At 37.8% G+C, this 25,235-nt stretch overlaps 1 long non-coding RNA gene across 1 annotated transcript in view; it reads left to right on the top strand.

Moving 5' to 3' along the window:
• The first annotated feature begins 3,500 nt into the window (after window positions 1-3,500).
• Window positions 3,501-25,235, top strand: part of LOC129393528 (uncharacterized) — a 299,465-nt gene continuing 277,730 nt past the window's right edge. Inside the window, exons 1-2 of the long non-coding RNA XR_010108853.1 lie at window positions 3,501-4,373; window positions 10,471-10,563. This is a non-coding gene — a long non-coding RNA (uncharacterized LOC129393528). The remainder of the gene's footprint in view (window positions 4,374-10,470; window positions 10,564-25,235) is intronic.

Raw genomic sequence — 25,235 nt, 5'->3', positions numbered from 1 at the left:
CCTGAGATGTTCACCATGCATTTTGCCTCCCACTACATCAATTGGTTTCTATTACCTAATCGTAACACTTAGTCTTACTGAAATTATATATTTTTAATTTGCCTGCCTGTTTATGTCACTCCCACTAAAATATAAATGCAAATAGAGGAAGATTTATAATTTTATTCACCATGGTATTCCAATGCCTAGAAAGGGATATGCTCATACCAGGGACTCACCAAATATCTGTTGAATAAATAAATTTATAAAAAATAAATGGATGAATGAATCCACATCCAGATTCTGCAGTCAACTTGCTTTCTACTCTTCCTTCCAGATTCAAGATCTCTGCAGAATTTGACCTTGCATAGGCTTATCAACAATGGCTGATTGTCAATGATATTACTATAGATGCCTAAGCAACCACATTCATTGAGGTTAACTCTGAGTTATGTCTTTATTTAAAAATTTTTTTGAGCTTGAAAATTGGAGAGCATGTTTTCTGGGGTTGGATAGATACTATCCTGATTGTGAAGGCAATGCAAGATAAACGTATGCAACATTTAACAAGTGCTACAAACTTTTAATAACACCTTGTTCATATGTTCATAATTTTATTTTATTTTTTTTAAAGACAGAGTCTTTCTCTGTTGCCCAGGCTGGAGTGCAGTGGCGTGATCTTGGCTCACTGCAACCTCCACCTCCCGGGTTCAAGCGATTCTCCTGTCTCAGCCTCCCAAGTAACTGGGACTACAGGCACGCACCACCACGCCCTGCTAATTTGTGTATTTTTAGCAGAGACATGGTTTCACCATGTTGGCCTGGCTGGTCTCAAACTCCTGACCTCAGGTGATCTGCCCGCCTCGGCCTCCCAAAATGCTGGGATTATAGGAGTGAGCCACTGCGCCTGGCCCTGACCCAGTACTTGACACACGGTGAGCATTATTAGTATTTGCTGAATCTGTTCAGTATGAAAGGTAAATCTGGAATTTCCAATTTTGCTTTAAGTCTTTGCATAAATGATCTTGAAGTTACTAAACCCCAGGCAAACATGATATAGTTCATGGTCTGTTCATTCTGAAAAAACAAACAAGATCTTTTAGCCCTAGTATGCATTATTATTATTATTATTATTATTTGAGACAGGGTCTTGTTCTTGTCACCCAGGCTGGAGTGCAATGGCGCGATCTCAGCTCACTGCAACCTCCACCTCCCAGGTTCAAGTGATTCTCCTGCCTCAGCCTCCTAAGTAGCTGGGATTACAGGTGCACGCCACCACACCCAGCTAATTTTTTGTATTTTTAGTAGAGATGGGGTTTCACCATGTTGGCCAGGCTGGTCTCGAACTCCTGACCTCAGGTGATCCACCTGCCTCAGCCTCCCGAAGTGCTGGGATTACAGGTGTGAGCCACTGTGGCAGGCCTAGTCTGCATTATTTTATCTTAATTTAGGTTCTGTTGTTAAACTGGAAAACACCATTGCTGGAGTTGGGGTTTTCAGTCATCTGGAAATCTCTGCTAATAATTTAATAAATGTAAAACATAAGGTTTCTTGCAACTCACATTTCAGTTTATGATATTAAAACTGTGCCTTGTCCCAACATGCTACAACGTGCTAGTTGGTCTTGACGCGGCAGAAGCAAACTATTCACAAATTAATCAAGAATACCTTGCATTGTGATTGAGAAGTTGCACAACCATCGTTGACTACATGGGATGACAGGTTACTAAGATCTCCTATGCTTGGAGGAGGTGGCCAGAAGAATTGCCCAGAGATCCAGGAATAAGTTTTTACAGGCCTGTGTCTACAATGAACACAGAAGTCCTCTGCTTTCTCTTGATTATGACTGTGAGTTATCTCAGCTGCGTGCCCAAACCATTTGGATCGCTGGGAAAAGCATCACCTGTATTTAAGGGCTGGGCTTGGACAACTGAGATCTGGGCAAATCACCATGGCCATGGGACTTTTGGCATATTCAGGCAGTTTTTCAGCTGTTCAGTGAAGTAATTAAACTGAGTTATTCTCACTCGCTGATGATGCCAGTGGTGCAGTTTAGGGAATATTTCAGGCCTACAGATTTAGACATAGAGTTAGGATGTGCTGTTATTGTCTACTGATCTTTTCCTGGCATAAAAGTTACACCAATTTCCATCAACATGGCGTACACTTTATTGATAGTAGGCCACTTAAAGCAAAGTGGGGCTGATAGAGAAAGTGACTTTATTTGATTGAAAAATATGAATGGAGCACCTGTTGGGTATTAGTACTGTACTACGTAGGTCCTGAGATAGATGTAAAGGAGCAAAAAATGATTCTTACTTTCAAGAAGCTGACAATTCAGTGTTAAATACATTTATATTTTGACATAAATAGCATATATTTTGATATAAGAAGACAATTTAGTATATTTTTAAGTTCTCATATGGTATAGGGTAGAGAAATTCCTTTCCTTAGACTATAGCATTAAGAAAAAAACAAAGGGGCTGGGCGCGGTGGCTCACGCCTGTAATCCCAGCACTTTGGGAAGCTGAGGCGGGAGGATCACGAGGTCAGGAGATCGAGACCATCGTGGCTAACATGGTGAAACACCGTCTCTACCAAAAGTACAAAAAATTAGCAGGTCGTGGTGGCGGGCACCTGTAGTCCCAGCTACTCGGGAGGCTGAGGCAGGTGAATGGCATGATCCTGGGAGGCAGAGCTTGCAGTGAGCTGAGATAGCGACACTGCAGTGCGGCCTGGGCGAAAAAGCAAGACTCCATCTCAAAAAAAAAAAAAAAAAGAAAAAAAGAAAAAAACAAAGGTTGATGGGTTGATGACTTTTTTTTTTTTTTTTTTCCCCAGGCTTGATCTTGCTCTGTCAACCAGGCTGGAGTGCAGGGGCGTGATCACAACTCACTGTAGCCTCGACCTCCTGGGCTCCAGCCATCCTCCCGTCTCAGCCTCCTGAGCAGTTGGGACTACAGGCGTCTGCCACCATGCCTGGCTAATTAATTAATTAATTAATTAATTTTTTTTTTTTTTGGTAGAGACAGGATCCCAATACATTGCACGGCTGGTCTAAAACTCGTGGGCTCAAGTGATCCTTCTTCCCACCTTGGTCTACCCAAGTCTGGGATTATAGGCACGGGCCATGTGCCCAGCTGGTTGATGGTTAAAAAAAAAATCTTTTGGCAAAGATAGCATCTTCTCACATTTCCTTTGCTTAGGTACTAGAACCATGAAAAAATAGCACTGAAAACTTCATAATAGAAATGAATGGGTTTTATTGAAACAAAAAAATTCTAACCAATCAAAACATGAGTTATTGAATTGGAAGTTTATGATGTATTTGCAAACCTTCTTTGACATCTATTGTCCTTGTATCTTCTCCCCCCGATGTTGAAAGTACACAGCAGAAAAAAACCTTTGTGTTGAGATTTGTTTTATCCTTCACATGATTTTCAGAGTTTCTTTTGGTTACCAATTTAATAAGGATGATATTTTTAATTTCAGACTCTTGCTGATTATTTTTATTTCTCAGGAAAATCTTTTTTTCCACCCTTCTATCCTGCCCACCAGCAGAGAGAATACAGAGCCTTATAAGTCTCTCTTTCCTCCTGTGGCGTGCTTTATAATGCCAGTGTTCTTCACTTCAGCTCAGCTTCCAAATTTAATTCATTTGTTAGGCCTATTTTTACCTTGAAACATGAAATCTGAATGTGTTGCTAAACTATCAGAGAAAGTGCTTTTCTTTGTGCCTTCCATCTAAGGCAATGTGTGCTTTCCTAATGGTATTATTTATAGCTGTGGGCTGTGAAAACGGAGCACAGACAAGCTGCCTACATCCCATGTCACACTTTTTTTTTTTTTTTTTTGGTTGGAGTAGTTAGTCATTAGTACAGAAGTGTTTGGTCACGAGCAGGAAAGAATGAAAATGTAAAATTCAGTGGGCTTCATTTCCATGGTTGTGGTGTGAAATTTGTGGGGGAGATTCCGGAGTGAGGTATGCCCCAGGTACTCACCTGAAAAAGGGTTCCAGGTACATGGTGTGTCCGCAGCATCCCTGGCCCCATCCCTTCTGTCCTGGAATTCTGTGTTTGTGGATATGTTAGTCAGGACAGGCTAGTTTAGTTTATGCTACAGTAACAAGTGGCTCCCAAATCTTAGTGACTTAGAGACTGATAGATCTTCTCCACCACATCCTTTGCCGATTGGCTGTTGCTCTGCTTCCAGTCATCTGCTGGAGCAGTCTCTCCCTGTAACACTTCGTCACTGTGGCAGAAGGAAAGGAAAAATGGCGAACCACTTCCTGGCTCGAAAAGCTTCTGTGTGGAAGTGACACACATCTCTTATGTCTACATTTCAGAAGGGATGGGGCCAGGGATGCTGAGGACACACCATGTACCCTTTTTCAGGTGAGTACCTGGGGCATACCTTACTCCGGAGTCTCCCCCGCAGATTTCACACCAGAACCGTGGAAATGAAGCATTTTGAATTTTAATGACCAAACAATTCAGTGCTAATGACCAACTACTCCAACCACAACCAAAAGCATGACATGGGATGTAGACAGCAAACCACTTTTGAATTTGACAGGCAGTGAAATATATTCCTTCCTCAGAGAGAGACCCCTCAGGGAGGGGCACCCAAATATTTGGAGAACAGACTACTACGGTGGGGATTCATTGACTTCCACTTGGTAACAGTGAACACGAAGTAAGACATTTTCAGACAAGGACTGAATCTTGTGACTGAACTTGGGGAAGAATGAATAACTTTTTTAACTTTTTTTTTTCTGAGGGTCGGGAGTAGACATAAATGAGGTAGAGGGTCTCACTGTCTGGAACACTAGGCTTTTGAGGGTCACTTCCTTCCCTTCCTTCCTTCCTTCCTTCTTTCCTTCCTTCCTTCCTTCCTTCCTTTCTTCCTCCCTTCCTTCCTCCCTCCCTTCCTCCCTTCCTTCGTTTTCCTCCCTTCCTTCCTCCCTCCCTTCTTCCTTTCCTTCGTTTTCCTCCCTTCCTTCCTTTCTTCTTTTTTTTTTATTTTTCAGACGGAGTCTCACTCTGTTGCCCAGGCTGGAGTGCAGTGGTGCTATCTTGGCCCACTGCAACCTCTGCCTCCTGGGTTCAAGTGAGTCTCCTGCCTCAGCCTCCCGAGTAGCTGGGATTACAGGCACACACCACCACATCTAGCTAATTTTTGTATTTTTAGTAGAGATGGGGTTTCACCATGTAGGCCAGGCTGATCTTGAACTCTTGACCTCAGGTGATCTGTTTGAAGGTCACTTTTTCTGAAGTGTTTGTTTACATCTGAGTTATATGTTTCTGTATCCATTGTGTTTGTTGTTTGATCTACTCAGTTGGAAGATGAACTTTTGGTTGTTCTGAGTTCTTGGTGACTCTCATTTGGCACTTGTTATGTATCCAGGTGCGTCTCTCGCCGCTCCTGCCTCAGACTCTAGGCTCCAGCTGCAATTCACTATCTGTTATTCTAGACATTTCCTTACAGTGCCTTTTAATTTTGCCTTGTCTGGCCATCTCCTCTTATCCTTTAGGGCTCAAAGTCAACATCACTTTTCCTTGTGTAGGTTAGGTGCCTCTGTGTTCCAGAAGAAAACTGTCCTTTTTGATATTTGTTAAAACATTTATGCCATGGAGGTACTATAATGCGTTGTTTATCCGTCTCTCACTACGTCTAATTTATCATTGCTCTGTGAGGTTCACAACTCCAGCCTCATTTCTCCTCACTCTCCTCCTTTGACCAGAATGCTTTCGCCATACTGGTTCACTTTCTGTTCTATGAGTAAGCCCAGTTTGGTTTCACCTCGGGGCCTTTTCAGTATCCATTCCTGCTACCTGAAATGTTCTTCCCTCTCATCTTCAGAGCACTTGCCCCTTTTTAGTCATTCATGTCTCAGTTTAAATAAAATATCAGTTTCTTAGAAGTACCTTCTCTGACTAATCAATCTAAAGTAGTCACCTGGACTTTGGCTATCATATCACATTATCTTTACATACCTAAGGGGCATGTAAAGATATTCTATCCGGTTCTTTTCTTGTTTATTTATTTAACATCTGCTTCTCTTCATTAAATGAACAATAAAACAAACCCTAAAAAAGTAATGGGCTGGTTGAACTTTGGAGGCTCTGTTAAAAAAACAAAAAGCAAAAAGCAAAAAGCAGTGGCATCTTTATCCTTTCAAGGCTACTTGTAAAATTTATCTTCAGAGATTCTAGAATATAGCACATAAAATCTAAGCCAGTGGTGTTCAAAGCGGCTTCTGTGGGCTCCTTTTGAGGTCACTGTGGGGTGTTTGGAGGGGGGAGGAACAGGGAATCTGGAAGTGTATGGGATTCCCTGCCTCCTTAATCTGGCTCATTTGTTCCCCAGTATAGCTATAGAACAGCAAATTTTTCTGATTTAAAAATGTAGGCTTTTGCATAAGGTTTTGAATCCACATTTTTAAAAAAAGGGGTGAGATGTTTGAACACTATTGGTCTAAGTAACAATTTGGGGAAGTAAAGTTACATACATGCAGGCTGGGGACAAAAGGAGAACAATTTAGATCCTGGCCTGGTTCACAGTGTGGCTCAGAGAAGTAAACACATCCATTGGGGATACCACCCCTGTTCTCATCTGCTCTACTTCCTTACCCTTGCATTCACCCCCATGCCCTTGACCATTACCTGCAGACCAACGTCTAGCATTTGATTTACTCATTATCTTGATCTTAGCTTTGTCTTTGATCTCATGGAAATTTCTGTATTTTACATTGAGAGACAGGATGTTGCCTATCCTACAGAATCTCTGCTTACCCCAGGCAGGTTGATGTAAAAATACTCCATTATGTTGAACAACCTCAGGCTAACTAGTCAGCATGTGGAGTAAAGAATATGAAATGTTACGTAATTTAACCGATTATTCAATGGTCATGTAGAAAGGTCTTTCATTGCTGCAGCAAATTCATTTTTTCTCTGATGAAGATCAGTATATAGGGAGATTGAAAGTAAGAAATACAAAAATGTTCCAAAGGAGTCTTTCAGGAATTCATTTTGTCAAAGGAAAGCGTTAGCTTGATTAAGCTTGAACAGATAGCATTATTAAGCTATATTTTAGTACTCTCCTATCCCACCATTTTGATCCTGTTTTGACTGTTCAGATGTGTTCACTTCTCTTTCTTTGTGCGTTTCATTGTCTCTTCTCTTTTCCTCATTCTCTCTTGCCTTTTCCTCTTTTCTATTCATTCTTTCCCTCCTTTGACCTTTTCCTTCCTTTGACCTTTTCCCTGTTCCTTCTCTCTATTAAATTGTTTATGATTTTCACATGCATTAACTAACAAATAAATATAATATTTGCTTCAAGCATTATTGGCACAAATAACCTCCATGGAATAAAACTGACAATGTCTTAAATTGCACATCATAAAATTTGTTATAGATTAAAAATTAATTGAAGGATGAGATCTTGACAACACTTGTACCTGAAAAATCTTACCCAGTAGTATTGAATGTGATGGAAATAATAACCACAAAAGAAAACTCACAAGGATAGAAAATAATAAAAGTTGAATAGACAAAACCTTATTGATGAATGAAATTATAGTATTACAATAAATTAAAGAAAAAAAGAGCTGGCCTAATTCTGATTAAAGTATATTATAAACATCCTCAGGGTCAAAATTTCCTCAGAAACAAAAATGATGGGGTCAAAATGGTGGAATGGTGGGGTTGAAATGTCCCGTAAAAACGGATTTTTATGTACCAATTTATCTTATAGAACTTTCCATGTCTTTAAATATTCAGCTGTAATATTTTCAATGGCTGTATAGCATTATGCTTTGTGCAAATGAAATAGTTTATTTGACCGGTCTTCTATTATTACATTTCCTACATAATATATCTTATTGTTTCGATTGTTTTACAGTTTTTGCTGTTGTAATTCTGCGAAGAATAAGTGGGTGACAAAATTTTTGTTAGGTAACATTTCTTAAATCTTTCTATTTTTGCATGGGTTTCAGAAATAGATATTATCTGAAAACCTGCTATGAAGAAAAAGAGACTATATTATTTCACTTGAGTTCTGCATTGACTATTTTTAAAATATGGCTTTTGTATTAAATTAAATCTTTTCTTTAACTTCCATTGCTGCCTGTGAGTGTGACAAAACATGAGACAGTGTCTGATCTTGGCTTTTAAAATAAGCAAACCCCAAATACCTCAACTCAAATAGCTCAAAAACAGCATGAAAAGATTGAAATGTCACAGAGGAGCTGCTAGGATTTAATCAGTGGGAATTTATTTGACTTGTGCTTATTCCAGAGCTATTTATAGTCAAAGGTAAATATAATTTTAGGTCTCCTTTTGAAACCACAAGCGGAGCCAAATGTAGTTTCTGCAAGAGGCTAGAAGAAATGGGTTGGGAATAAACTCATTTCATACTCATTGCTTAGCATAGTGAACACAATTCATGAATAGTTGTTAAATGAATGAGTAAATTAATTCATGAAAAATGAATGTTAATTTCATACTTTGTGACAAGCAAGATATCTACTAAGTCTCTCATCCAGCACCAAGCACATCAAATTCAGGTATTTAACATTAATTCTCGACAAATAAATAAAGAAAAACACACTTTTCTACCACCTTGAACACGACTGAGCATTTACACTTGATCTTAGCCAAAAGGCCGAGAAACGATATGACTGAGCATTAAAAAATATCTGAAACCAATGTGATCATATTTTAGTACTTGTTAAGTTCAGTAGCCAATGGTATGGATGGGGGCTTTTGGTGTGTGTAACTGGCGATGGATGGATGCTATGAATGAATGCTATGAGGGAATTAGTGTACCCTCCAGAAATAACCATAGTGTATAAAGCATCTCCTGTGTGCTGTGTGCTAGGTACTCTCTAATTTTATAAATGAAGAAACAGGCAGAGAATGTTTAAAAAAAAGGAATAAAAACACTCTCAAGGTTTCAAGACAAAAGGTGTAGCAGGTATAGCTACCCACTTCTGTCTGATCCCCAAACTCGTGAATTCCATTATACCTACAGCATCTCATACAAGTTTATAATCCAATAAAGCTTCTTAAGATCACTCATAATCCCACTACCCAGAGATAGTTGCTTGTATGTTCTACAATTTTGGGAATCACATCTATTTTCACAGAAAGATACAGTATTTGGGAGTAGACTTTTTGTTCTGTATTACAGTTTCCTTTTATTCTTTTTCTTTTAGCAATATATTGGAACATTTCCTCATAGTGTTTTTTTTTTTTCGGCATATAATTAAGTAGCCACTTCCCCAACCCCCGTACATGGTAAGTAAATTATAAAGTCTTTGAGGGTAGGGATTTTAAGAAAAATGCATCTACTATAGTGTTTAGGGTAATGTTGGATATGAAACACTTAATTATTACTATTACTATAGCTGAATTATATAGTATTCATTTTGTGTTGGGCATTGGTCTAATTGCATTATGTGGATTAATTCATTTAGCTTTCAAAAACTATCTATAAGGCAATACTATTATTATTCCATTTTCCACAAGAAGAAAGTGCCCAGTTCACAGTTAGTAAGGGGTGGAGGTGGGTTCTAACCCAGGTGGCCTGGCTCTGGAATACTTGCTCCTAACCACCATGCTCATCCACTGAAAATAGATACACAATGAATACTTGTCAACTCTAGGAAATGGAGAGTAAAGGTAATTATGGGTATGCCTTGACATTGCTCATGTGTAAAAAGCTCACAATTCACCCCCATTGCTCTACTGCCTAAATTCTAGACTTCTCTGCTAAGGCTTTTAAATTTAAAAACAAATTCATCCTTATTTCTCCTAATTTCCCTTTGAACTTTTGGTTTATTGCAATTGAATATGTGAACACAACATATCCATTCCCTTTTTCGCCTTGACTCTATCCAAATTCTATCACCAGTGAAGGCCTAGCTCAGTTCCTACTTTCTTTTTTTTTTTTTTTTTTGAGTCAGAGTTTCACTGTTTTTGCCCAGGCTGGAGTGCAATGGCGTGATCTCGGCTCACCACAACCTCCACCTCCTGGGTTCAAGTGATTCTCCTGGCTCAGCCTCCCGAGTAGCTGGGATTACAGGCATGTGCCACCATGCCCGGCTAATTTTATAGCTTTTTAGTAGAGATGGGGTTTCTCCATGTTGGTCAGGCTGGTCTTGAACTCCTCACCTCAGGTGATCCGCCTGCCTCAGCCTCCCAAAGTGCTGGGATTACAGGCATGAGCCACCGCACCCCTGCTAGTTCCTACATTCTTGATGAAGCACTCCATCTCCTTTAAGCCTTATTGTCTGTTTCTCTTCTCTGAGCCCTTCTGATCTAATATTAGGTGAGGATTTGCTCTTGTCCATATTTATGTTTCTTACTGCCTCCGAAAAAAAATGCTTGATTCATGGCAGGCAGGAAACTGGTATTCCTTTGTTGCATGAACAAATGGCCAAATTAATAACTGAGACTTACACTGTTTTACAACTTATTGCATCTGCAGTTGTCCTGTCTCTACAAATATGCTGTGAAAGCTTTTGGCAGAGAAGGATTAACTTTCGACCATTTCTTCACTCCTCAAAGTGCCTGAGACTAAGTAAGTCTGTACTGGATTGTTAGCCAATATTTGCAGTTGTGTCCCAGCTAGGAGTTGTAAGTGGTAGAGAAGATACTGACCTTTTTTTCTTTTCTTTTTTTTTTGAATGGAGTCTAGCTCTGCCCAGGCTGGAGTACAGTGGCGTGATCTTGGCTCACTGCAACCTTTGCCACCCAGGTTCCAGAGATTCTCCTGCCTCAGCCTCCCAAGTAGCTGGGATTACAGGTGCCCGCCACCACGCCCAGCTAATTTTTGTATTTTTAGTAGAGACGGGGTTTCACTGTGTTGGCCAGGCTGGTCTCGAACTCCTGACCTCAGGATCCGCCCACCTCGGCCTCCCAAAGTGCTGGGATTACAAGCATGAGCTATTGCGCCCGGCCGACCTTTTTTTCTTTAAAAAAAAAAAAAAAAATATATATATATATATATACACACACACACACACACACACACACATATATAATTTGACCTACTTTTCCTTTTATTAAATGTGCTTAATTTCTTATTTATTTGTATTTTTGATTTACTTGTTAAAATATATATTAAATAATTGATTGATTGATTTATTGATTGATGTTAGAGATGGTCTCCCAGGCTGAAGTGCAGTGGCACTATCATAACTCACTCCCAGAACTTCTTGGTTCAAGTGATTCTCTCGCCTCAGCTGCCTGAGAAGCTGGGATTACAGGTGTGTGCCACCACATCTTGCTAATTAAAAAAAAAAAAGTTTCTTTTTTTTAGAGGCAGGGTCTCACTATGTTGTCCAGGCTAAACTTGAGCTTCTGGTCTCAGTGAATCCCTGTGCTCTGACCTCCCAAAGCTTTGGGATTATAGACATGAGCCACTGTGCCCAGCCCAAGCATTGTTTTAAATGAATCACTATTTTCATGGTTTTAAAGAATAGAAAGGATCTTTGCATAGCATGACAGACAAATCTGGTTGTTGAGATTTTCCCACTTCCCAGTTAGAGTTGACGGTACTACTTATGCATTAAGATTTTTTTGGACAGAAAACTTAATTATTTAAATTGTTTTAATTGGAATTATTAATGCTTCTTTACTGAGAAATGTAACACACACAAAGACATGCACACAAAAAAATATATGTAGCTCAATAATTTATCACAAAGAAAACACAGGTATAATCATTACCCAAGTCAAGAAATAGAGTATTAGCATCATTATAGATGCCTTTTATACCCCTCTGACCACTGGCTCTTCCCTTCCTCTAAAAAATAATGGCTATACAGGCTCTTATGATAATCATGTCTTTGTTTTTCTTTATAGTTTTATCACCAAACATGGATCCTTGTAGTTTAGTTGTGCCTGTTTTTAAACTTCTATAAATGGAATCATTGAGTATGTATTTTTTGGAAACATATTTCTTATGCTTAGCTTACATTTGGGAGATTCATCAATGCTGTTCTATATGGTTATATGTAGTTCATCTATATTCATTGCTGAATAGTATTGCATATTGCATTCTGTGACTATGCCTCAAATTATTTACCCATTTTACTGTTGATAGAATTTATAGTTGTTTTTATTTTTTGATCTCAGGAATAATGTTACCACAGATTTATTGTACAAATTTTTGATGCACATATGCATCCATTTCTATTCGTTATGTGTAAGAGTGAAATTCCTAGTTCAGATAGTAACATATAGTAACATATTGTCAGCTTTATTAGATAATGCTAGGCTGCTTTCCAAAGTGGTTATACTATGTCAATTTACATTTCTACCAGCAATGCGTACATCCACATTATTGACAGCATTTTGTACTGTCAATCTTTAAAATTTTTCTCACTCTGGTAGGTATGTTGTGTTATCTTATTGTGACTTTAAATTGCAGTTTCACAATTATTAATATGGTTAAGAAACTTATGTTTACAATAATTTGCATATCTTCTCTAGTATAATTTCTGTTTAACTATTTTGCCCGTTATTCTCTTGGACTTCTTGTTTTTTTCTTATTATTTGTAGAAATAATAATTTCTGGAAATATGCTCTTTGTCAAGTATGTTTTACAAAAATCTCCTATGCTGGCTTACTTTTTTTCTCTATTAATTAGTATACCTTTCGATGAGCAGAAGTTACTAATTTTAATTTAGTCTAATTTATCAATTTTTTCTTTATGCATAGCGCCTTTTGTGTCTTCTATTTAAGTATTTTTTCCTTATCTTGAGGTAATAAATATATTGTTTTATATTACCTTCTAATGACCTTTATCATTTGATTTTTATACTTATATCTATAACCCACCTATAATTTGTTTTTATGCATAGTGAAAGGAACCAGGTTTCATTTTTTTCATATGGATATCTAATTGGCACGACACTATTTGATGAACAGATCATCTTTTCTCCTGTTATTCTGCAGTGCCACTATTGTCCATGAATGCATGGATCTCTTTCTGGGCTCTTTATTCTGTTTCATTGGTCAATATCTGTTTACCAACACAACCCTGCATTACTTGCTATTGCTTTATAATGTCTTGATATCTAGCAGAGTCTTGTCTTCTTTGAGTTTCTTAGCTTTTCTTGGTCTTTTGAATTGCCATATACATTGTAGGATGAGCTGTCATTTTCAGCAAAGAACCTGATGAAGTTTTGATTGGGATTTTACTGACTATATAGATTAATTTGGGGAACATTAATAAATTTATAACATTGAGTTTCTCAATCCATGAACATGATTTCTCCTTTCATTTATATAGATCTTCTCTATGTTAATTTCTGTGGAGAGATTTTTTAGATATTTTGTTAGATTTACAACTTTATTTTGAAGTTAAACAATGTTAATTAAATGGAATCTTAAATTTTTATTTATTTTTAATTGACACATAATTGTACATATTTATGGGGTACAATGTGATGTTTTAATACATGTATACATTGTGTGGTGATCAAATCAGGGTATTTAGCATAGTCATAACCTCAAACATTTATTTTTTTTTGTGGTGAGAACATTCAAAATCTTCTCTTTTAGTTCCTTTGAAATACACAATACAATATTGTTAGCTATAGCCACCCTACAGTGCAACACAACACCGGGATTTATTATTCCTATCTAACTGTAACTTTGTACCCATTGACCAACCTCTTTCCATCCCCCTCTCTCCCACCCTCCCCACCCTCTGGTCACCACTAATCTACTCTGTGCTTCTTTGATATGAGCTTTTTTAGAGAAATGAGTGAGATCATGTGGTGTTTGTCTCTCTGTGCTTGGCTTATTTCACTTAACATAATGTCCTCCAGGTTCACCCATGCTGCTGCAAATGATAGGATTTCACTGTTTTAAATGGATGTCCAGTATTCTTTTGTGTTTCTATACCACATTTTCTTTATCCATTCTTCATTGATGGACACGTAGGTTGATTCTGTTTTGTGGGTATTGTGAATAGTGCTGCAAAAAGACATGGGAGTGAAGACATCTCTTTAACATTTATTTTATAACATTTATCTTATAACATTTATTATAACATTTATTTCCTTTGGATGAATACCCAGGAGTGGAATTGCCAGATCATATGGTATTTCTATTTTTAAGTTTTTGAGGAAATTTCATACTGTTTTCCATAATGCTGTAACAAATTACATAATCACTAACAATGTATAATGGTTTCCTTTTATCCACATCCATACCAGCATTTGTTATTTTTTGTCCTTTTGATATTAGCCATTTTAGTTAGAGTGAGCTGTTATCTCATTGTGGTTTTGATTTGCATTTCCCTGGTAATTAATGTTGTTGAACATTTTTTCATGTGCTTTTCCTTTTCTGTGTCTTCTTTTGAGAAATGTCTATTCAAATGCTTTGCCCATTTTTAAATTTGATTGTTTGCTTTTTTTGCTACTGGGTTGTTTGAGTTCCATGTATATTCTGGAAATTAACCCGTTGTCAGATGCATGGCTTGCATATACTTTGCCTTTTCTGTAGGTTATTTCTTCACTCTGTTGATTATTTCTTTTGCTCTGCAGCTTGTTAGTGAGGTGTAATCCCATCTATCTGTTTTTATTTTTGTTGCCTGTGCTTTTGAGTTCTTACTTTAAAAATTCTCACCTAAACCAATGTCATAAAATGTTTCCCCTATGCTTTGTTCTGGTAGTTTTCTAGGGTTAGCTATCACATTTAAGTCTTTAATCCATTTTGAGTTTGATTTTGGTGTATGGTGAGAGATAGGTGTCTAGTTTCATTCTCCTGCATATGGTTATCCAATTTCTTCAGCATTATTTATTGAAGAGACTGTCCTTTCCCCATTACATGTTCTTGGTACCTTTGATGAAGAAGAGTTGGTTGTAAATGTGTTGATTTATATAAGTGTTCTCTATTCTGTTCCTTTGGTCTATGTGCCTGTTTTCATACCAGTATTATGCTGTCTTGGTTACTACAGCTTTGCAGTATATTTTGAAGTCAAATAGCATGATACTTCCAGCTTTGTTCTTTTTGCTTAAGGTTGCTTTTACTATTTAAGATCTTTTGTGGTTCCATTTAAGTTTTGGGATGGTTTCTGTTTTTGTGAAGATTGTCAGCATTAGTATAGGGATTGCATTGAGTCTGTACATCATTTTGGGTAGTATGGACATTTTAACAACATTAATCCTTCCAATCCATGAACATAGAATATCTTTCCATTTGTTTCTATCCTCTCCAATTTCTTTCATCAATGTTATAGTTATCACTGTAGAGGTTTTTTCTTTTCCTCCTGGTTAAACTATTCCTAGGCATTTTTTTCATCTACTGTAATTATTGTAATTGCTTTCTTGATTTCTTTTTCAAATAGTTCATTATTGATGTATAGAAATGCTACTAATTTTTATATGTTGATTTTGTATCCTGCAAATTTACTGAATTTGTTAGTTCTAGCTGTTCTAAGAGTTGTAATTTATTTTAACTATTGTTGGTATGTAGCAATGCATTGAACTTTTGACTTTGTACTCAGTAACGATTCTAATCTTACCTATTAATTTTAATAATTTAACCGTAGATTCTTCAGGATTTTCTATTTCCTTAATTGTATTGCCTGAGAATAATGACAGCTACATTTCTTCCCTTTTCTTTAAGTTTTACTAATTTTTATTGGCTAGAAAATTTAATTCAATGTTGATAAAAGTAATGACAAGAGGCAGCATTGTCTTATCTTACACCTAGTCTCAAAGGGAAAGTTTTAATTATTGCACCATTAAGTGGAAATTCTTGAATTTTGGGGTTGGTGTTTTCAGCCATTATCCTCCAAATACTGCTTCCATCCCAAGTGTCTTTTTTTGTTTGTTTGTTTTTTTGAGACAGTCTCACTCTGTTGCCCAGGCTGGAGTGTGGTGGCACAATCTCAGCTCACTGCAACCTCCGCCTCCTGGGTTCAAGCAATTCTCCTGCCTCAGCCTCCCGAGTAGCTGGGATTACAGACATGCGCCATCATGCCCAGCTAAGTTTTGTATTTTTAATAGAGATGGGGTTTCACCAGGTTGGCTAGGCTGGTCTCAAACTCCCAACTTCAAGTGATCCACCTGCCTCGGCCACCCAAAGTGCTGGGATCCAACTGTTTTTTATCTCTTTCATGAATCTTATTATGTATGGTAGAATTTCTCACTGCATCAGATCTGTCTTTCCGTACTTCTATATCTTGTTGTATTCTGACTATTTCTTTTGATCTAACCCTCAGTTTATTAATTTTCTTTTCACCTCATCTAATCTGTTATTAAACTCAACCATTGCATTCTTAAGTCCAATTGTTGTATTTTTAATTGAGTTTTTAGAGCTTCTACATGGCCCTTTGTTAATAGTTTCAAGTTTTCTCCCAAAATTCTCAAACTTGGGTTTTTATCTCCTCTAATATAGTAAATATTGTTATTTTTAAAAAAAACTCTGCATGTGATAAGTCTAATATCTTAAAGTCACTGTTACTTGAATTCTATTCTCTATGGTTTTAAACTTTTTTTTTCTTTTTTGAGACAGAGTCTTGCTCTGTCGCCCAGGATGGAGTGCAGTGGTGTGATCTCAGCTCACTGCAAGCTCCGCCTCCCAGGTTCACGCCATTCTCCTGCCTCAGCCTCCTGTAAACTGTATTTAATTTGTTATTTTATATTGTCTTGTACCTGGTCATATTTTGTTTTATTTAGGATGTTGTACACAATTGTTTGTAGAAATAATTGGAGGCCTAATATGATATTACCTTATTTAAAAGATAATTAATATTTGCTTCTGCCAGGCTTCTGAATATGCTTGCCATCTGGAGATGATGCTAAAGGGAGTTGTAATCCTTAAAAGGCCTGTCGATTTCTGGCTCACCCTTAAGGTGTCATCTTTTGGGGTCCTGATAGAAAGCAATGAAGGTTCACCTGTTTTCTTCTCCTTGGTGGACTCTGGTCCCAGACTTTGTCCTTCTTGCTCTGGCAGATTGTCAAAATCATCCCAGCTCAGTTGCTCAGCTTCACATCCACTTTCTCCAGAATTAGCACAAATCTCCAGAAGAAGTGTAGCCCTGAATGCAACGTTATTCTTTCTGGATTTCTGCCTTTTCCTGGATCTTGGTCCTTCTTCACTACCGTGTTTATTCTTCATTGTCTTCAAGTAGAACTTTTTATACCTTAGAACTTGTCCTCATTACACTATTACTAGAATAAAAATTTCCCTGTGTTCCTGACTTCTGACTTTTGATTTCTTACTCTCCATTCTCTATACTTTTTGAAGGAGTGACAGTTTTCAAAACTTATTCATATTGCTACTTTTTACACTTGATCTTAGCCAAAAGGCCGAGAAGTGATTCATATTGCTACTTTTTAAAAAGCACTACAAAGTAAGTTGCTTGGATATTTGAAATCCTAGCTACTTAAAGTCAACAAAATGATCAGTGTTTGTTGAAGAGATGAACTGGACATGTTTATGCATACAAACATACAGCTAGAAAAGCCTAGTGTTGAAAATACATTATTGAAAAATACTGTCACATTTGACTTTCCTGTACCATGAAAAAATTTAATTTCTTTTAATTTCAAAATAGTTATATTAATGTTGATTTTGTTAATTTTTTTGGGGAGCGGGGTACAGAGTCTCGCTCCGTCACCAGGCTGGAGTGCAGTGGCACGATCTTGGCTCACTGCAACCTCTGCCTCCTGGGTTCAGGTGATTCTCCTGCCTCAGCCTCCCGAGTAGCTGGGACTACAGGTGCGTGCCACCACAGCCAGCTAATTTTTGTACTTTTAGTAGAGACGGGGTTTCACCATGTGGGCCAGAATGGTCTTGATCTCTTGACCTCGTGATCCGCCCGCTTTGGCCTCCCAAAGTGCTGGGATTACAGGTGCTGGGATTACAGGCGTGAGCCACCATGCCTGGCCGACTTTGTTAATTTTAAAAAGGTTATACTATTGTTAGATTGGTACTCCTTAGTAACCTTAAGATAACAGACCATAGCATATTACTGGAATAAAAAGAGCAAACTGATAAAGGGACAAGTTTGGGCTTCATATCTCTTTTGGATTTTTGAAAATAACTGCTGGTGGAGAAAAAAATTTATAAAAATTTTTAACAGTTCTCTTTTAAGATTTTTATCAGAAATAACTATAGACAGGATTTATGCCAAATAGAAAGATACCCTACTAATTGACAGACACATTAAAATTAAAAATAAAAACTAAATAGTGAATATAATTGACTGATTGTCCTCCTAGGACTAGTAATGCATTTTTGTTTTAGTTATAATCAATAGATATGGATGAGGCTCTACCAAATGCCATTCACAGTACAGCAGCCTGAGTACCTTTTAAAACAATGTAATTCAAATCAGTTCTACAATGACTGCCAACTGCATTTAGAAACAAATACCCAATCATCCAATCATTTCGTGACTCTCAAGAACCTACATAACCCATATAATTCAACCCCACTCTCCCTCTTCCCTCCTTCATTGGATGACAGCCCTTTTCGGCTTTCTTTGTATTCCTTCAATATACCAAGATTGTTCCCATTGCACATTTTTGCACTTGTTGATCCATTTGCCTGTAAGTTCTTGTCCTCAGTTTTTCTCTTGACTGACCTTATTTTTGTCATTCAGGTTACAACTTAAGCTACTCAATGAGACCTTATCTCACAAACAGTCTAAATTAACTTCCCCTCATCTCTGCTGCCCCTTGTTCAATCCCATTACATCAACTTATTTAATTTTCTTCATAGCATGGATCTTTATCTGAAATTATGCTATTTATTTGTTTACTTGACTGTACTCTTTCCTCTTTTAGTAAATAGGGATCTATTTTCCAGTGCCTACTACAGTGCCTGTTACATAGTAGGTCTTGAAAATAATGGTTGATGAACTCTCAAACATGATATCTAAAAGGTTGTGGCAAACTGTATTGCTTATTTTAATAGAGAATTCTATTGCCTAGATCAGCAAATTTAATGTTAGAGAAAATTCACTGGAGTGAGATTCCCCGCAGAGAGATAATTCTGGCCTATAAGGTATTAAATATCTAACTTTAAATGAGGACCAATCTTTGCAACTTGCTTGGAAAAAAATATGAACACAGACACACACACACACACACACACACACAAACACACAATTCATATGGAAAATGAGATCATTCATATTCTCTTAAGAAGAAATATTGAGGTAATTCTTTCATAAAAATAGTATCTGAACAGCATTTACCCTCTGTCAAGCACTCAGTATATACATAGATATATATATATACATTTTTTGTTTTTTTGAGATGGAGTGTTGCTCTTGTCGCCCAGGCTGGAGTGCAATGGCACTATCTCAACTCACCGTAACCTCCACCTCCTGGGTTCAAGCAATTCTCCTGCCTCAGCCTCCCAAGTAGCTGGGATTATAGGCATGCACCACCACGCCCAGCTAATTTTGTATTTTTAATAGAGATGGAGTTTCTCCATGTTGGTCAGGCTGGTCTTGAACTCCCGACCTCAGGTGATCCGCCCGCCTCGGCCTCCCAAAGTTTACACGATTACAGGCATGAGCCACCATGCCCGGCCGCACTCAGTATATATTTTAATTAATTTTAAGTAACAACCTTTCTATTTAAATAGGCAAAATACATCCCCTAATTCTCGCCCTCAAATGGCGTACACACATAAACATACTTTTTCAGGATTGGGATGACAGAGAAGAAAAATACTAATACTAAGACTGTAATGAACTTTCCAGTTACCATGGCTACCTTTAATTAAAGTCTATATATGGGAGCCCCTACTCTAGCTAAAAATGTGTAATGATGCTCATCTTGCATAGTATTGGTATTAATAATTAAATCCATTTATGATTTCAGTATTGCAATACAAATCTACCACTGTCTATCTAGTGAGCTGTAGTCTTCACTGTTGTAGGCAAAATTCTAAGATGGCCTCCAAGATTCCTGCCCCTTGGGGTATTTATCTTGTATAACCCTCTACTCTTGCTTATGGGCAGGACTGTGAATATGATGGATTTCACTCTGTGATTAGGTTACGTTATATAGGAAAGGTGAAGAGTTTTTGCAAATGGAATATAGGTCCCATATTAATTGGTTAAGTTGCTTAAAGAAAGGAGATTATTCTGGGTCAGCCTGACAGAATCAGATGGGCAGCTCAGCTCTGCATGGAGGAGCCCATGACATGCACATGGCCCAGTTTTGCACCAAACACTTCAGGGACATGGCTAGCACACACATTTCATCATTTTAATTTCACTATAGGTACATGCTATTAGTGAAGTAAATCCTTCCAGAAAAATAAAGAACTTTTTTTTTTTTTCCCCAAGACAGAGTCTCGCTCTGTTGCCCAGGCTGGAGTGCAGTGGCACAACCTCAGCTCACTGCAACCTTCATGTCTTAGGTTCCACTGATTGTACCTCAGTCTCCCAAGTAGCTGGGATTACAGGCACATGCCAGTATGCCCAGCTAATTTTTGTATTTCTAGTACAGAAGTGGCTTTACCCTGTTGGCCAGGCTGGTCTCAAACGTCCTGCAGAGATCCACCCACCTCAGCCTCCCAAAGTGCTGGGATTACAGGCATGAGCCACCACACCCAGCTGAACTTTTTGTAATTTAATAATTCCTTGCTAATTTTGCTCTTCTTCATTATATTTTTGAATGTGATATTACTTCCAAACAGTTCCTTCAGTTCTTTGTATCAGTCATAATCTGCCAGTGTCCTTCACACACAGCAAAGCCTTAATAAACCTTATGTGACAAGAACAATATGACATGGCTTCACAGACCCAGTGCCTGAAAAATTGTACAATAGGCCACGATTAATTATGCTGAAGATAATTGTGAATATTTTTGGACTGGTAAATGTTTGGAAAGGCAAGATTCTTGAAACTGTCGAGCTGATATATTCACATATTTGTGCAAGAGACAGCAGGAGGCGGATACAGTGCTAGCCATTAGGATGTGTTATGTTTAAAAGGAACATTAATTCTATTGTTTTTGGTTTAAAAGCAAACTATATCCACATTGCATGCTGCGATTCCATCCAATGCTCCACAACACCCACTTTCATTAAGTACTTTATTAACTTCTATTCATCCCTTTCTCAAGCCATGGGCTCACTCCACAGCCTTCTCCCAGTTGTTCCTATCTTTAAGAAGGGGCTCATTTCCCTTCGTTATGAGTGTTTTCTTTGTTGGTTCCTAATTATTTTACTGCATTCGTCTAAGCTGTTAGCAAAGTAGCTCTAAGAACAGACTTAATGAGAGTGACAGATTTTGACTTTCATATAAAATTATAAACCTGTGTCCATGGAAACAGAAGGAAAAGCAAAACCTGAGATTCCCTTCCTTTTTATCTCGCTGTGTGGCACAATGAAAAATAACCACAGTGACAATAGCAGAATTACTTGTTGCAGCAAATCCAATATTACAGGTGTTGGGAAGGCACAGTCCTACGACCTATGGATTTTTGTCGAATACTAGAGGGGCAAATTCAAACATGTTTCAGATACTATAAATCTCAGTATGTGATTCTAATCTGTTATAACCTGAAAGCATTAGAATGTTAGATTGTAATAAATATTTGTTTGGATACAATTACTATACCATCACCTTGGGTTAAGGCTTTAACATACGAATTTTGCAGAGGACACAAACATTCAGTCTGTAACAACTTTCTGGTTTATTTTTTTGTATACAGTTGTAATGGCCATGAAAATTTGCCATTGACATTCTCAAGCGAACTGCTGTGGGGAGCAGAGCTGACCGAGAATCTCAGCCACCCTTCCTTAGAATTCAGACTTTTGATGGCTGTCCCCAGCCAATAGCTGCATATTGGTGGGATCTGAGGCTTTACAACAAATTTTGGCCCAGCAACTCCTTGTCCATCTGGCTGAAAGTTTCATAGCACTGCCCTGCAGACTGAGACACTTCCTCTCCAATTCTCTTTTTTGTCCCCTTCTTTCCACAGCAGTCACACATACATCTTACACTTGGGCCTCTCCCTGACTACCCCTGATCCCTCTTCTTTCTCCTTCTTCAGCATTTCCCCCAGCAGATATCTTGCATATCTAATCACCTGTTGTTTTTTTCCTTCGTTACACGGATATGTTGTGTGGTGGTAGCATTTGTGCATCCAGTGTACCCATCATCCAAATAGTGAACATTGTACCCAATGAGTAATTTTTCAGCCCTCACCCCCATTTTGGAGTCCCCAGTGTCTGTTATATCTGTCAGCATGTCCATAATCACATCTTGAGGACTGCTTCTCAGAGAATCTCAACTGGCACAACTGCCTTTTTCCAAAAAAAAAAAAAAAAAAAGTAAAATAATTTACACGGAAGCCGGTAATATATCAAGCCATTTAAAATAGGCACTGAAAATTAGGAAATGGGAAAATAAAGAATGCAGAATTGAGCCCAAAGAGGGTTGATTAATTTGCAGAATGAATATCATGTATGGGTCACATATCTGGCTCTAAGAATAAAATGTATCTGCCAAAGGAAAGTGAAAACATATGAATAAGATGGTTTCTGTTTTTGCAGTTTAGAATAATAAGTAATAACCTAAGGACCAGAAGATATTGGGAAATGAAAACTCTCTTACCTCCAAAGCAATTTTGACATGTTTTGATTATCTGTGTTAGTGTCTTATAGGAGTGGTATGGATATAGTCAGCTCATAATAATTTTTAAAAATCAATTTCATTTTGCTTTGGGTACAATATGTATAACCTATATTGTATTAATACGTAATATATTTTATAGCAAATTTTCCTTTAAAATATTTCTCTTAGGTTAATATTATTATAACATTAGTTGGTTTATACCCTAAATTTTAGGGTGGATAACAGTAATAGAAAGAGATTCATTCTGGAATTAAAATATGGATCATTAACAGTATAAGCCTTTATATATATATATATATATATATATATATATATATATATATATATTTTTTTTTTTTTTTAAGATGGAGTCTCGCTCTGTCACCAGGTTGGAGTACAGTGGCACCATCTCAGCTCACTGCAACCTCTGCCTCCCAGGTTCAAGCAATTCTTCTGCCTCAGTCTCCGGAGTAGCTGGAACTACAGGCACATGCCGCCACACCCGGCTAATTTTTTTTTTTTGGATTTTAGTAGAGACGGGGTTTCACCATGTTGCCCAGGCTGGTTTCAAACTCCTGAGCTCAGGCAATCCACTCGCCTTGGCCTCCCAAAGTGCTAGGATTGCCGGCGTGAGCCACTGCGCCCTGGCTGCTTTATAATATTAATTAATCAGAAGTATATTGCCAGGTGCAGTGGATCATGCCTGTAATCTCAGCACTTTGGGAGGCTGAGATGGGTGGATTACTTGAAGTCAGGAGTTCGAGATCAGCCTGGCCAACAAGCTGAAACCCCATTCCTACTAAAAATACAAAAATTAGCTGGGTGTGGTGGCGGGCGCCAGTAATTCCAGCTACTCAGGTGGCTGAGGCAGGAGAATCACTTGAACCCGGGAGGTGGAGGTTGCAGTGAGTGGAGATTATGGCACTACACTCCAGCCCTGGCAACAGAGTGAGACTCTCTCAAAAAAGAAAAAAAAAAAAAATTATGTAGTATGTTGTTTGCTTGCAGGCCCGTTGTGTCCTCATAGTCAAAGTGGTTTGTGTCATCTCAATCCAATCTCAGACTAAAATCTCTATCTGAATAATACTAAAGTACATTCAACAGTCATAAAAATATGTTACACATTTATTTTACTCATATACAATATTATATTCCACTCTGATGACTACCTTTTTATGTCATTTCTTGTGGAAAAGTAACTTTCTGCCAGAAAAGAATCTGGTGTTAGAGTAGACACTAAGTTGAGCCTAAGTCAACTGCAGTTTTATTGAAAAAGGCCAAACATGACACAGGGATATATTACCATTCTTGCAGAACTCTGTATGGATAAAACAGCAGTATAATGCTGATGTACTGCAGAGGCTGATTCATGGTGGTTAAATGCAGGACTCTGCAGTTAATAAATGTTAGCAATCATCATATCACCATCCTAACTTTTTTCTATCAACCATTATCTTTTCTTTTCTTTTCTTTTTCTTTTTCTTTTTTTTTTTTTTTGAGATGGAGTCTTGCTCTGTCACCCAGGCTGGAGTGCAGTGGCATGATCTTGGCTCACTGCAAGCTCTGCCTCCTGGTCAACCACTATCTTTTAAACCTTTTGTAGGGGAACATAATTCGGGAAGTTTGAGCCAATCACTTTGAGGGAGAAGGCAATCAAATTCAATCTACAGTTATTACTGTTGTCCCTCCAATACTTATTAAATTTAGTAGAGCTTTGATGGCTGCTTTCTTTTTCTTATCTCCATTTAAAAATTATTAGCTCATTATTGTATATAATCTTTACTTTTTAGCACCAAACACTGTTTGAAGTCTGAATTGGGAAGTCTACTGATATTATGTGATGACTTGAATTAGTCAGATTTGGTGCTAGTCAGATCATTTTGATAATAGGTCAAATTCTCAGCTGTACAATTTAGAGAGAATCTAGGAGTAATTCAGGAGAAAAGCAAAGTTCACTAAAGTGCTAATATGGCTTTAAAAATTCAGGGTATAATTTACATACTGTGATGATTAATTTATGTCAACTTCACTGGGTTAAGCAATACCTGGATCACTTGTAAAACATTGTTTCTGAGTGTGTATGTGGGGGTGTTTCTGGAAGAGATGAATATTTGAATGAGTGGACTGAATAAAGCAGATGGCCTTTGCCAATGCAGGTGAGCATCATAAAATCTGTTGAGAGCCTGAAAGCAACAAAATAGTGAAGAAAGGGTGAATTTACTCTCATTTGGAGCTCAAACATCCATCTTCTGTCCTTGGACATTGGAGATCCTGGTTTTCAGGCCTTTGGGCTCTGGGACTTATACCATTCCCCACCCATCGCCTATTGGCTTTCCTGATTCTCCAGCTTGCAAATGGCAGGTTGGGGACTTTTGACCTCCATAATCTTAGGAGCAAATTCCCATAGTAAATCTTAATACGTGTGTGTGTGTGTGTGTGTATGTGTGTGTATGTATCCTATGTGAATGATAATATATATGTATATACCTTACTGGTTCTCTTTCTCTGGAGAATCCTGACAAACACATACATTAATATGAATAGATCTTAAGTTGTATGAATTTTAGAGCATGAACACACTCAGGTAATCAATATCCAGTTTAAGAGATACTGCATTATCAGGAACCCAGAAACCTCCTTCATGC

Source organism: Pan paniscus, chromosome 10, assembly GCF_029289425.2.
Source record: "Pan paniscus chromosome 10, NHGRI_mPanPan1-v2.0_pri, whole genome shotgun sequence".
NCBI lineage: Eukaryota > Metazoa > Chordata > Mammalia > Primates > Hominidae > Pan > Pan paniscus.
This window is presented reverse-complemented; position numbering and strand designations above follow the sequence as displayed.